Source organism: Podarcis vaucheri, assembly GCF_965113315.1.
Source record: "Podarcis vaucheri genome assembly, chromosome: 2".
In the NCBI taxonomy this organism is placed as follows: domain Eukaryota; kingdom Metazoa; phylum Chordata; class Lepidosauria; order Squamata; family Lacertidae; genus Podarcis; species Podarcis vaucheri.
In genome coordinates this window covers 98,263,401-98,277,221 of record NC_138760.1, presented here as the reverse complement: position 1 = coordinate 98,277,221, position 13,821 = coordinate 98,263,401, and the positions used below count along the sequence as shown (strand labels likewise).

At 41.0% G+C, this 13,821-nt stretch overlaps 1 protein-coding gene across 9 annotated transcripts in view; it reads left to right on the top strand.

Annotated features, from left to right (window-relative positions):
- The window catches only part of LOC309524607 (contactin-4), a 547,669-nt gene that overhangs the window by 340,609 nt on the left and 193,239 nt on the right, over positions 1-13,821 (top strand). The gene's annotated exons all lie outside the window — the stretch shown is intronic.

The following is a 13,821-nucleotide window of genomic DNA, read 5'->3' as shown; positions in this document are numbered from 1 at the left end:
GAAAGTGGCATTTGTCCTTCAAATTTATACGTCACTTACATAAAACCAGATTAGTTGTCCTCAAATGTTTGTTGTCTGTTCTGTTCTGAACTCCTGGCTGACCCTACCCCCATATTTTCAGCTGTCATATAACTCTATCAAAGTTAATTAATTAGTCAAAAGGTTTAAATCAATTTTTTACCCCTGCCCCAAAGACATTTAGGCGGGAATCACATGTATACTTACAAGGGAGAAAACACCACTGAAAACCGTGGTAATTACTTCTGAGTCAGCATGCTGAGGGTATGGTATCAGGTAACTGAAGAATGTACTCTTAGGTTGTTCTGATTTGCCTTACTTTATAGAGCATGGTGTGATATTACATAAATATGAACATACAATAAGCTGTGTATTGAAACCTATCTTATTACTCATTCACCTCTTTCTTTTTAGTAAAAATCATTGCTTATACTGCTCAGTTTAGCCGTTTGAATTACAGTATTAATCCATTCGGTTCTATGTTTTAAAAGATACTAGCAGTTAGAAGTAATTCATATCAAGATTCTTGCTTGTGGGTGTGACTTGGCACATTATTTTGGCAAATCTTTGTTTGGAATGGCTTCATTGGACCATGAAATGGAAATTAAGTTTTGCTGTGTTTTGTTTTAGAACCCTGCTGTAGAGTACACACTTGGGATAGGTTTTGGTTTTGTCTCAAACTCTTCTTCCTCAAGTCTGCTTGTCCTGGTTTTAGGGTTTCTAATCATCATCATCATCTAAATCTGATGAAGATGCAGAAATAGCTTAGGATATCATAGTCTTCTTTTGACATGTATTCTGTAAAGTACAGTAGTACCTTGGGTTATAGCGCTTCAGGTTACAGAATCCGCTTACCCAGAAATAGTACCTCGGGTTAAGAACTTTGCTTCAGGATGAGAACAGAAATTGCGCGGTGGCAGCGGGAGGCCCCATTAGCTAAAGTGGTACCTCAGGTTAAGAACAGTTTCAGGTTAAGAATGGACCTCCAGAACGAATTAAGTTCTTAACCCGAGGTACCACAGTATTCATAATTTCCCAAAGTATGAAAAAAATGATAGACATGTGTACCCTGCATAACTTGTGGATTTGGGCAGGGACACTCTTCCTACTCTTAAATCATTGTAATTATTTATTATTTTACACATTCATGCTCTCTCTCTTTGGAGAAACTCATTACAAGGTGATTTACAAAAGTTAAGCAAAACATCACATAATAAATAAAAAACAACAATATCAAAACTACAAATCAACTACTACTACTACTACTACTACTACTACTACTACTAATAAATTACTTATACCCCGCCCATCTGGCCGGGACTCCCCAGCCACTTTGGGCGGCTTCCAACAGGATATTAAAAACACAAAGTGTTCAGCTAAAATGGTTTTAACATCAGGCACGCACATCCTGTTTTAGTTCCCTTCAATAAAAGGCTAGAATTACTCAGGTAAGACACTGTTCAGTATGGCCACTATTTTTTAATCACGAAGTGCTGGTTGTTGTCCTATGTCCCTGTGCGCATGTGCGCGCGCGCATATTCACTGGAATTGATGCGTATAATTGCCTCTTAAGTGAAACATTACTAAGTTTCATAGAACATACTTTTTCAGTGAGCTTCCTGTTTGTGCCCTGTCACTGTTTTTCTTCCTTGGCCAGCATTTCATTTATGCAGTTGAATTATGCTGATTATATTGATGCTGGAAATTAAAATTGAAAATTAAAACATATACCAAAACAAAAGCCAATTTTTATGTCGGGCTTTATTGAAAAAATGATCGGTGAAAAGTAATAGCTATTGGGAAGACAAAGTATTATATTTTTCAAAATAATTTACAATATAGTATCAGCTGCTTATATACTGATGGTGCTTGTTCAACGACTGAAAATGTGCTCTTCTTGTGGAACATAGGTAATGAACAGCTTCTTGGAGACTAATAACTTTAGATGCTGGTTTGTCAGGGAGATTGCTTCATAAATACTTCTTCTTCCTCTTGAATCCTGGTGCTCTCCAGTACCTCAGACATCACAAATCAAATAAGTTCGCTATTCATCAAACTAAGTTTCTATACAGTGGTACATTATTATTCAAAGCCAACTGCTTTGAAAAGATTTTGCTGTCATCATACCATGTGAGAAAGTTCCACACCAGCCTGACCATATATTCAAGCCACACAGAAGATGATAAAATGGCAAAAGCCATTAATTCAGCTAGGACTTGGCCACTTACGTAAACGGTTCACTGAGCTTAAAGAGCAATAATAAATAGCTAAATCATCCAGTGTCAAAATAAATGTGGGGGATATTGAATTGACATCAATAGGAGGTGCCCTTTTAACTACTGAACTTGGCAGGTTTGGAGATTTTGCTTTTTGTGTGAGTTGATTTGTTTTGTAATAGAAAGAAAGAACTTTGAAGATTGTGAGCATACTACATTAAAATATGTGTTTTGTTTAATTGGTATGTCATTGTAGACCCAAGAAAACATCTGGACTATAATAGAAGCTTTGATAGATGAGCAAGCATAAGCTTGGCTTGACTGATTTTTAATTAAGGAGGTTGCCTTAATAAGCAAAGTTTGTTCTTTAGCAATGAAGTAGCAAATGGTGACTTTCATACCCAGCACCTTCTTAACATTTATATCAAGTAAATGTCAGACACATCACTCACATTTTGATTTGAAATAGGATGAAAGGAGTGGGGGGGCATGTTGTGTTTGGAGGCTTTTTAATTTGTTTTGTTTTTTCTCAAAAAAATATATCAATTTATTTTGTCTGAGAAACAGAACTGTCAAAATTTTGAAATAGCCTTGTTGGATTAAGTTTATTACACATCATTTGCTTCTAAAAAGCAATAAAGATGTGCATCAATTTTAATAATGTATTCTTTTCAATTCCAAAATGTATGTAATTCTAATAGAATAAAATGAACTGTAATGGACACTTCATGAAAGTCCAAGCTGATTTCAGATCACAAAGCCTCCTTCACTGAAGAAATGCTTTCTTTTTGGTTTTGTGTGAAGGAGAAATCTCAAAATACCACCCCCATACTAATAATTTGATGCACCACTAAAAAAGTTCATTTGACTTCAGTAGCTCCATGGGTTTCTATTTCTGCCAGTACAATACTATTTATCCTGAATCTTACTTTGCTATTCAGGGACCTCTGTATTGACTGTTCTCGTACTTGCAGCCCTTGACCTACTTGTAGATTCAGCGGCTGCTCCATGCTTTGTTTCCCTCATACTATAAGATATTTATAGCATGGGAAAATATATTTATATTTATAAGATATTTATAGCTTGACTGTTGGAGGTTCAGTTAGTCTATCAGTCAGCACCTTTCACAGTTCCTCCTTTAATCTCTACCACCGATTATGTTGTTGATGACCTCTGCTTTCTTCCCTCTGATGCCGCATTTTAACTTCTGTGGCAAATTATACCCATCTAGTTTGGAGATAAAAGGCTGTCATTATACTCAAGGGTTAAATTTGAATACAAGGGCATCATTAAAAGATGTTGGTTCTCTCTCTCCCTCTGTCTCCTGGTTAAGGGCTAAATTATTTTTCATGTAGCTTATTCCCTGCAGATTAAACTCTGAAGTAGCTATTTAAGCTCTTCAGGAGGTCAGAGTGGATCAGCAATTATTCTTGAAATATGTATTTAGGTTACAAACTGATTTTGATAAAAGTGCTATATATGTGCCCTCAAATACTTGATATGTTATAATAATTAACATTTCAAATTTTCCTCATTGTTTCTTGACATGTTTTTTTTTTAAAAAAATAAAAGTTACAAAAGTAAGGAATAACTAATGAGATGTGGATTGATGATACTTTAAAAAACCACACACCTTTGCTTGCAGTTGTAAAGATTCACAGAATTTAATTCTTCATAGCATGGTCAAATGCTCTTTGACTAAATCTTCCTATATCCATAAAACTGTAAGGTTGTCATCACTCAGCCCCTGTTGGAGGATTTGTAGTGCTTCATCACAATCCTGGATTTGCATGCAGTAAAATCCAAGAGGCCAAGAAAAAAACGAGCTTAATAGTTGTACAGGGTGAGGAGGAGAACCTCAAGGGACTTAATGTGGGGGAATGGCAGGGATTTGGCAAATTGAGTGAGAAGGGGCATAGCCCCTAATATTAATATGTGAATGAAGTAATTCAGATTATGCTGTGATGGTTTTCCTGGATGGGGAAGCTTAGCATGGCACTGTTGTTTTCTGCTGGATATTATCTTGATAGCTTAAATAAAGGACATAAAGGCATTGGGTGGTATCCAATTGTCTTCCTCCACTGATGGAAGGCTGTTTGATCAGGTGGAGGCTTCTATTAGTGGAAAGGGCAGAGGCATTTTTTGCTGATTTCCCCTATCCTTTCTAGCCATCTGTCCCTGGTGGTTGAGGACACTTCACAACAGCAAACAGCATGATAGTGGTGCAGGAAACTGCAGGGAAGAGAGAGAATCGGCAAAAATCATCTCCCCCTTTCATGGAAGCCTTTGACATTTATCCATCAGTGGAAGAACACAACTGGATGCAAGCATTGATTTATTTTTTCAGAAACAAAATTCTGCAATCAGTTAGGCTACTTAAAGCATTTCGAAGTCAGTAGGAGTTAAGCAGCCTAGCTGTTTACAGAACTGCAGCCTAAATCAACAAGGAACTAAGCCTATATCTGTAAGTGGGCAATATGCTGTTCATCCTATTCAGAAAGATGATCTTCGGAGCTATGAATTATTAACACATAACCGAGTAGCAAAATAAATAATTGATCTCCTAAAGTGCTGTGCAGCCTCTTCTCCTTCTGGTGTATTACATTTATTTCTTGTCTTACAGGCACCTATGGTGTTGGTTGGTACACTTTGATCCGTTTGCTTTGTGCTTGTGGCCATGAAAAAATCTGGTTGCTCATAAATTTTAGTTCCTAGTGCATGGGTTAACTTTTCAACATTTGGGTTGGGGGGGGAGGGGGATGGAAAATCCTCCCTGGATGTTTCACAAGGGCTTCTTGCAGTTCATCGTGAGGCTCTGTTGGTAGCTTGGTTTTGAGTTAAGGAAGAGCTCTGAGCCCACTTTGATCATTCCATGCTGTCCAGTGCTTTTAAAGTGAAGCACCAATTTGCTTTGCTCTGGCCTGACCTCTTGGCTGCTAGAGGAAGTTGCTCCGTAATATCATGGGAATTAGTATATTGTGGCAGTATTGCAGCAAAGCCTTTCAGGGGCCCTATAGCTGTGTGCCTTATCACTGGTGGTGATTATTCATCAGGCAATGGTGCTCTACGTTTTTTAAAGCTATACGAGATCACATATAACTTTCAGAGGTTCATGAATGTTTCAGTGGAAATTTGTTTCATGTTGGTACAAAACCAAATCAGATTTAGGAATAGATTTTTTAAGAAAAGAAGGAAAGCTTACGCAGGGGGTTCAGATAACATCTGCACATGCCACGCTTCTGTGAGTTGCAAGAGTTCAGTCATAAGAAATGAGCAGTGGCCTTTTCCTCAATGGCTGGAGGCGGCGGCAAAGAAAGAACTGTGAGTGGAGGGGGGCCCTTTCCCCATCCTCTGGATGCTCTGGGAAACTCAACAAACCTACTGCATCTCAAACTGGGTGTGGAGAGTGAAGAGGGGACTGCCTGAGGAAGGTACCATCCACCTTGGGCCTGTCCATAAAAAGCAAGTCTGGAGTGAACAACGGGGGTGATATCCACTGTTTCCAGGAACCCGTCTAATTGTGAGACATTTGTGGGTGAGCAGAGAGTTTGTTTGAAACCTGGGTGAGAACCCAGAGGCTTAGAGGGAGTGTATGCCAAATGGAAAATGAATTAATGCACACACATATGTGTATGTGTGTGTGTGTAACTTTGTAACATTTTTATATTGTTGTTTAGTTGTGTTTGACTCTTCGTGACTCCATGGACCAGAGCACGCCAGGCACTCCTGTCTTCCACTGCTTCCCACAGTTTGGTCAAACTCATGTTAGTAGCTTCGAGAACACTGTCCAACCATCTCACCCTCTGTCGTCCCCTTCTCCTTGTGCCCTCAATCTTTCCCCACACCAGGGTCTTTTATGTAGCTATATTTTGGTAACTTGACTGTTGTTGATTTAGTTGTTTACACCGCTTAGAGATATTTTAAATATATTAAGTGGTATAGAAATTAAATAGTCAATAAACATACAATAAACCTATAAGTCCTCAAACATCTAGGATTAGTTCTAACTTCTTTTGTTTTAGAAATTATGTTCATGTGAAATGTATTTTTTCTTTCTGTATGATTTGCAGCCGGTAGACATGAAGAGAATTTGGTCTAATATTTCCAAGAGTTAAGTTTGAAGAGGGTTTTGTATTGTTCCAAAGCCTGGTGCCTGCCCCTTTCTCTGCCAAGCAGTGACAAGGGCACATGGGGCCACAGGAATACACATAGGGTCTGTGTCCCTTTGGAGAATAGAAGACACAGCAGGGACTGTCATGCTTTAAGAAATAGGGTTTATTCGCCTATTTACACCTTCAGTCTTCATGGCGGAAGTCCAGATCTCACATCATGCACATTTCTGGAGACAAGCAGCACAAGTAATCTTCAGGCTGCTTTCCTCAAAGTTGGATCCCAGCCTCCCACCCCCTTCTTCCCAGAAACCCCTTGCCCTCCCCCAGAGCAGTTAGTCTGACAACCTTCCAAATCTCCAGGGTGCTTGTCTTGTTAACTACCCTCTATGGGCCCTCAGTGGCTCTCTATTGTTCCCTTAATGGCCCTAGCTTGGTCAGGCTACCCTTTGCATCTTATATTTCTCATTTCCCGCCCCAAATAATCACAATCCTAGAATTTATTAATTTCTATGTTTCTCTTAAGTCTACAACAGTATTTTCTTTTCTCCCTGAAGAGAGTTGTAGCACTAACCCCATTGGTTACATTTGTCATCCTGCTACTCAAACCATCCAAACAAACCTATGTTTGTGGTGGGAAGAGGGCGTTCCTTTAGATTCAAATAGTCAGAATTAGTCTATAACCCAAAGTTTGGTTGACTTTTTTGGGACTGCAAATGTTACTTTTGTCATCATTACTTTCAGAAAATGGTTATACTATGTAAAGGTGAAAGGTAAAGGACCCCTGGATGGTTAAGTCCAGTCAGAGGCGACTATGGGGTTGCGGCGCTCATCTCACTTTCGGGCTGACAGAGCTGGCGTTTGTCCATGCAACGAAACACCGTGACGGAAGCCAGAACATACGGAAACGCTGTTTACCTTCCCACTGCAGCAGTATCTATTTATCTACTTGCACTGGTGTGCTTTCGAACTGCTAGGTTGGCAGGAGCTGGGCCAGAGCAACGGGAGCTCACCCTGTTATGGGGATTCGAACCGCCAACCTTCCGATCGGCAAGCCCTAGGCTCAGTGGTTTAGACCACAGCGCCACCTGCATCCCCTATGGTTATACTACACCTAGTGATCATGCTGTGTAATTCCTTCCAAGTGCACTCCACTTGGACTCCCCCGTGGAAAAAATAAATAATAAAAAATGGTTAATTGGGAAAATACTTTATAAAAGTTAGACATAACATTTGTTTATTTATTTACTGGATCAACAAATGCCATTGTTGTTAAGGGATGCCTTCCAATTCACACGGAAAAATGAATAAGTGCTTACTATGCATTTTGTTCTGAAGGATAAAATTTGTATGTCTCATACATAAGTACTGATGAAGAGGAATCCTGGCGCACAAGCAACCAAAGTATACAGTCTCAGAGTAAATAAGTGAAATGTATTTGATATGCAGCAAATATTGATCCCATGTAATGATACCTTTGAAACAACTTTATTATCCTGAATGATTGACATTGGATCCTTCATTTTATTTGATGGATGTTGCTGCCGTAAAACGACAGTTGTTCATACCAATATTATTGAGCTGCCAGAATTTGAAGGACTGATTGATTGAAAAAGCCACTGGACTTTTTACTATTTTAAAACTAGTGTGATTCAGAAGCTAGGTAACTGACTCGGTGACACTCTGAAAAATTACATTTCCCTGCACAAAGATTAATCTCGGACCACATGGATCAGGAGAGTAGATAAGCATAGTGACTTCACTCACTGGCTTGGCAGTCAATATATTTGTGTTGGCATAAAAAGAGTTATGTCATACCTTATATTTCAGAGTATTCACTTATTGCTACTGTTTGTTTCCTTTGTGGAGATGTATGAGGTGATCCTCAGGAATGACTCCTAATAATCCCTTGCATTTTAGGGTCATGTTGTAATCCTAATTTAGGTAATTTGGATTACACCCCTGAGCTGTAGTGGATTGGAAGAAGCACACAAATGTCCGACAAGCAGGAATGGGCGGTCCTGGCAGTATGTGTCAAAGGGAGAGGAGGAATGGGAGGAGATGCTGAGACTGTTGGCAAAAGGGTCTGAGTAGTTGGCTAGGAGACCCCCACCCCACCCAGCTGCCACTGGACATTCAAGCAGCGGAGGGAGAGTCATGCAAGCCAGCCTCCAGCCCACATGCAGTGAACCCTACCAAAAGATTCAGCAAACATTGAGCTAACTATTGGCTTGCCAAATTCATTTCTTGTTCTGGTTGCATTTTTAGTACGTCTTGCTTGTTCTGGCTGTTGGATTATCTTGATTGTTGCATCCCACATACATGATCTTGATGTCTGCATCCCACGTCAACTGGAGTGTATCCCACCAAGCGGTCTAAATCCGGAGTTGATGGGTTTTGTTGGGGAAGAGACTGGGTGAGGCAGAGATGGAACAGTTTTCTTGCAGTAAGACTGCCATGGGACCAGCATGACCTGTATTCTCGCTGCATACATATTCATCCTGTATGTTTGTATTGAAACCTTTTTGTAGAAATCTGTTTCCATTGTTTTTACCTGCAAAGTCTACTGACCCTGTAAAAGCTACTCTGCTTAGAGATGGTGTGTGAAACAATATAGTATGCTATGAAACATCTCATGGAGGATATGAAGGATATGGCTAGAATCATAGAATCATAGAGTTGGAAGAGACCACAAGGGCCATCGAGTCCAACCCCCTGCCAAGCTATCATTACAAATGTACCTACATTAATAATTTTATTTGTATGCTGCCTTTCCATAGTTCAGACTTACAATATGAAAAAGAACACACAATTACAAACTAACAAAAGTAGTCATAAACAATACATAGAACATAAAAATACACAGCCAAATTGGAAAAAACCCACATAAATCATAATGAGATATACAGTGGTACCTCTGGATGCGAACGGGATCCATTCCAGAGCCCCGTTCGCATCCAGAAGAGAACGCAACCCGCATAAACGCTTCTGCACAGGTCGCGATTCGCCGCTTCTGCGCATGCGTGTGACGTCATTTTGACCGTCTGCGCATGCGTGAGCGGCGAAACCGGGAAGTAACGCACTCTGTTACTTCTGGGTTGCTGCAGTGCGCAACCCGAAAATACTTATCCCAAAGCTACTTCAATCTGAAGTATGACTGTAAAATAAAGATACAAAAATTAATATCAATAAGAGCAACAACCCCCACCCAACAAAAATCCCTAAGCAATACTCCAGCCCTACTCATTAGTTATAGGTCATGTAAAAACTATATATAATCTCCATTTGCAAAGGCAATATGCTTCTGAATACCAGTGGCTAAGGAACACAAGTTGGTGCGACTGCACTCATGGGCTAGTCACACTTCTCTGAAGTCTCTCAGGCCCACTCACCTCACAGAGTGGGGGAGGAAGGGAAAGGAGAATGTTAGCCACTTTGAGACTCTTTTGGGTAGTGATAAAGCGGGATATCAAATCCAAACTCAAGTAAGCATTTAAAAAATAAACCAGAAACACTCAGATATCTTCTTCTTCTTCTTCTTCTTCTTTATGGAGTCTGCAGAAGACGGATACACTTGAAGATCAGCTGCTGCTAACCACCCCCACCACAATTCAATTCCTTTAAATTTACAAGCCATCCTAAAGAAGCTTATACATTTAAGAGCAAAGTAAGTTTTAAAAATATGATAGAGATAGATAGATAGATAGATAGATAGATAGATGATAGATAGATAGATGATAGATAGATAGATAGAGGTAATTTACTTCCCACATGTGATTAGCTTTAGGGTAGTTTCATGTATTTTCAGTGGTTGATTCACTGAGTAGCTGAAAGGAGTAATTTTATTCAGTGTAGTGCAGCGTACAAGGAGATAAGTCACGCGTTACCAAGATCGATTTTCGTGAACAGAGAGAGCTCATAAATTTGACAGTCTTGTTCACTGAAGTTGATTTGTGCGTTGTGTGAGTTCCCTCCATATGTTATGTTGCTTGTGGAAGGAGACCATTCATGTGAGCTGTTAGGCATGCATAACGGTGACCAGATAATAGGGATATGTGACTCTTTGCAACATGCTAGCCAAGTCAGCATCTTCTCTTGCACATATTCTGTTTATCAAATTTATCCATAGTCTATCCATTTACACCCTTGGCAAATACGTTGTTGTTGTTATAGCCCTGAGCTATACTTTTATTATGAATTCCATTCAAAGGGCAGGTCGTTCCTAAACTATTGAACATACAAACTACTTGCATCCCTGATTATGCCCTTTCCTCCTCTAGGGAGGGGTGTAAAATTTGACATCCTCTTCCTAATGCAGCATTTATTTCAGTTTTTCAGTCTCTCTACCTTACCTATTTTCATTATACAAGTGAGATAGAGCAGTTCCGCAAAATACATTTCTCTTCCTGTTCTGCTTCTTCAAAAACCCATCTGAAAGAATCACCCTATGCTCTGAGTACTTATATGTAAGATAAGTGTGGGTCCACATCCTTTTAACTCTGCACTCACTGTGCCCTCAACTGTTCTAGCAATAGATGTGGGAAGCTGTCTGAGCTGAGCTGTGAGTCAGGAACTATGGAAGTTTCAGCCATGGAATCAAGGGTATTTCCAAATGTGGGATGGGTTTTATGAGGTAGGGGAGGATATATTAATTGAAATTTATCCTCCCAGGTGCACACATGTGCGGCTTGAACCGTGTTTTAAATTCCCACCCTTGGCAGCATAATCAAAAGAATAGGAATCAGGCTGCAAAGCCTTGTTTTCAGCAAGTCGAGCTATGAAGTAAGCTGGCTTCCCCCATCTTACCCTACTTAACAAATAATCAGGCAGCAACTTGTAAAGTAAGTTTTAAAATAAGATTTACTTAATTTATAATCATGCATTGGTTCACAGAAAACACAGCAGTAAAAACTATAGGAGTGACTGGGCAGGACTGAATTCTGGTGACTGTCGTTTTCTGTAATTAGTACAAGTATTATTATTTTTTAAGTTGCTCCAGTAAATGCATGTTTTGCATATCTAACCATTATTTGATAATATTTTATCAGAAATTTTCTTTGACCAAGCTAGATTATGGAACTGGAACATTCTGAATAACAACCTTAATAATAAGAAACCCAAAATAAAATAAGAAACCCAAAATGCATTAGTATTGCCCAGAAAAATCACTTGTGTTTTCAAGAAACATAATGTAAGACCTTAAACTATTTGTAACCTATTTCAAAGAAGAATCATTACTTCAACAAGGACCAAATAGTTTTCAAAAGACCAGTAAAAGCTACTGCAGTAAATATAGTACCAATCATGAAGGGAATCATGGGGTGGACAAAAATACACCCCAAATTTCCTCCAATGGGAAAAACCTGCATATCTCTCCTTTGGTCAATCACCTATTCTACAAACAATTAGCATCCACCTGTCTGGTTGCTTGGTAACAAAGCAATCAGAAAACAAAAGCTGAGGCACATCCTGTTTTGATGCCTGGATCCCAGGGTATGGTCTGAAGCCATATAATTCAGCAACCTTTCTGAAGCAATACAGATCTTGGTCTGGGCAATTCTTGGTTTACTGAGTTCAATGAAATACAGTGGTACCTTGGTTCTCAAACTTAAACTGTTCCGGAAGTCTGTTCCAAAACCAAAGTGTTCCCAAACCATGGTACGCTTTTTCATAGAAACTAATGCAAAATAAATTAGTCTGTTCCAGACTTTTAAAAGTAACCCCTAAAACAGCAGTTTAACATGAATTTAACTGTCTAACGAGACCATTGATCCAAAAAATGAAAACCATAAACAATGTACTGCAGTCACACAACCAATCAATCAATCAATCAATCAGTAGCTGAACTGGGTTCCACACTATCAGGGGATGATTAGCTGCTTGTGCTTAAAATTGTGCCCCCTCAGAGTTTGTGCGGCTCCACAAACCTCTGTGTGTGACAGAGCTCCTCAGACATGTCTGCTCTAGTCACTAGTAGAGTCTGACAGTGGCTGCCTGCGGAAACGTTTCCAGCAAAGAAGTTCCTTAACGGAAACGCGTCTCCTGGACTCACGACGTGGCAGCTTCCGGCGAAGAATGGGTCTCCCTACAGTTGCTTCTGACACCTCCCCGCTATTTTCGCTGGACGTGTCTCTCACCCCTTTCTCTCCCCCGCTGTTTCCTGCCTGGGCTGCTGCGTCTCTCTCAGCATTACTGAGATCCTCCTCCAGAGACCCCTCGCTCCCCCTGCTGGTCCCTGCTTTGGCTGCTGACTTTCTCCCAGTCTCTGGGAGCCCTACCAACTCCCTTTCCTCTGATGTCAGTTCCCTGACATCCACCTCCCCTCCAGGGCCCCCTTCCCCCCCGCCCCTACTCTCTCCTCTGGGCGGTGAGGAGCTGAAACCCCGAAAAGAATCCTCTTCATCTTCAGACGTCTCGAACATTTCCCTCCATCGGTTTTCGTTCCGGCTCGCTGAATCCTCCTCCGCCTCAGAATCAGAGAACCCCTCCAACTCTTCTTCTTCGTCGGTGGTGGCGAAGTATTCCCTCCGGAACCTCGCCACTGGCTGAGGTTTACGAGGGAATCTCTGATGAAAAGTTTCTATCAAAACCTCGTCATCTACATCCTCTGCCATGACCCAGGTGTTTTCCGACTCCGGCTCCCCTTCCCACATTACCAAATACTCTACTTGATCTCCTTTCCACCTGGAATCGAGAATCTCCGCTACATGGTAGCTGTGTTCTTTTTCCTCCATAGCTGGTCCCCTATTGACCCTCCCTTCTCTGTCCCCTTTATACGGTGACAGCAACGACCTGTGGAACACTGGGTGCAGCTTCATGTGGTTCGGTAACCGGAGTCTGAAAGCCACTGGGTTGACCTGCTGCGTGACTTCAAATGGGCCCAGCCTTTTGGGTCTTAACTTCTTACAACCCCCTTTGAATGGTAACCCTTGGGTGGACAGCCACACCTGGTCCCCCACCCTAATGCTTTCCCCTTCCCTTCTGGTTTTGTCTGCCTGCCTCTTATATTCCTCCTTCGCCCTGTTTAAATTAAGTTGGAGCTGGCGATGGATCGCTTCCATTTCTTCAACGAACTGTTCTGCAGCTGGAACGCTCCAGTTCTCCCCTTCCCCCCCTGGGAAGGCTCGGGGATGACACCCGTGATTAGCCAAAAAGGGGCTCATCCCCGTGGACACGTTCTCTGCATTGTTGTAGGCAAATTCTGCCAACGCCAGCTTCTCCACCCAATCATTCTCTCTGTCATTCACATAACACCTCAAATATTGCTGGAGGACACCATTAGCTCTTTCCGCCTGCCCGTTGGTTTCTGGATGACGGGCAGTTGAGAAATTCACCTCTACATGCAATAAGCTCATGAGCTTCCTCCAGAACCTGGAAGTAAATTGTTTCCCTCGGTCAGAAACCACCCTCAAGGGGGCGCCATGCAGCCTAAACACATTTTCCACAAACAATTTAGCGGTTTCTTCCGCTGTGACCGC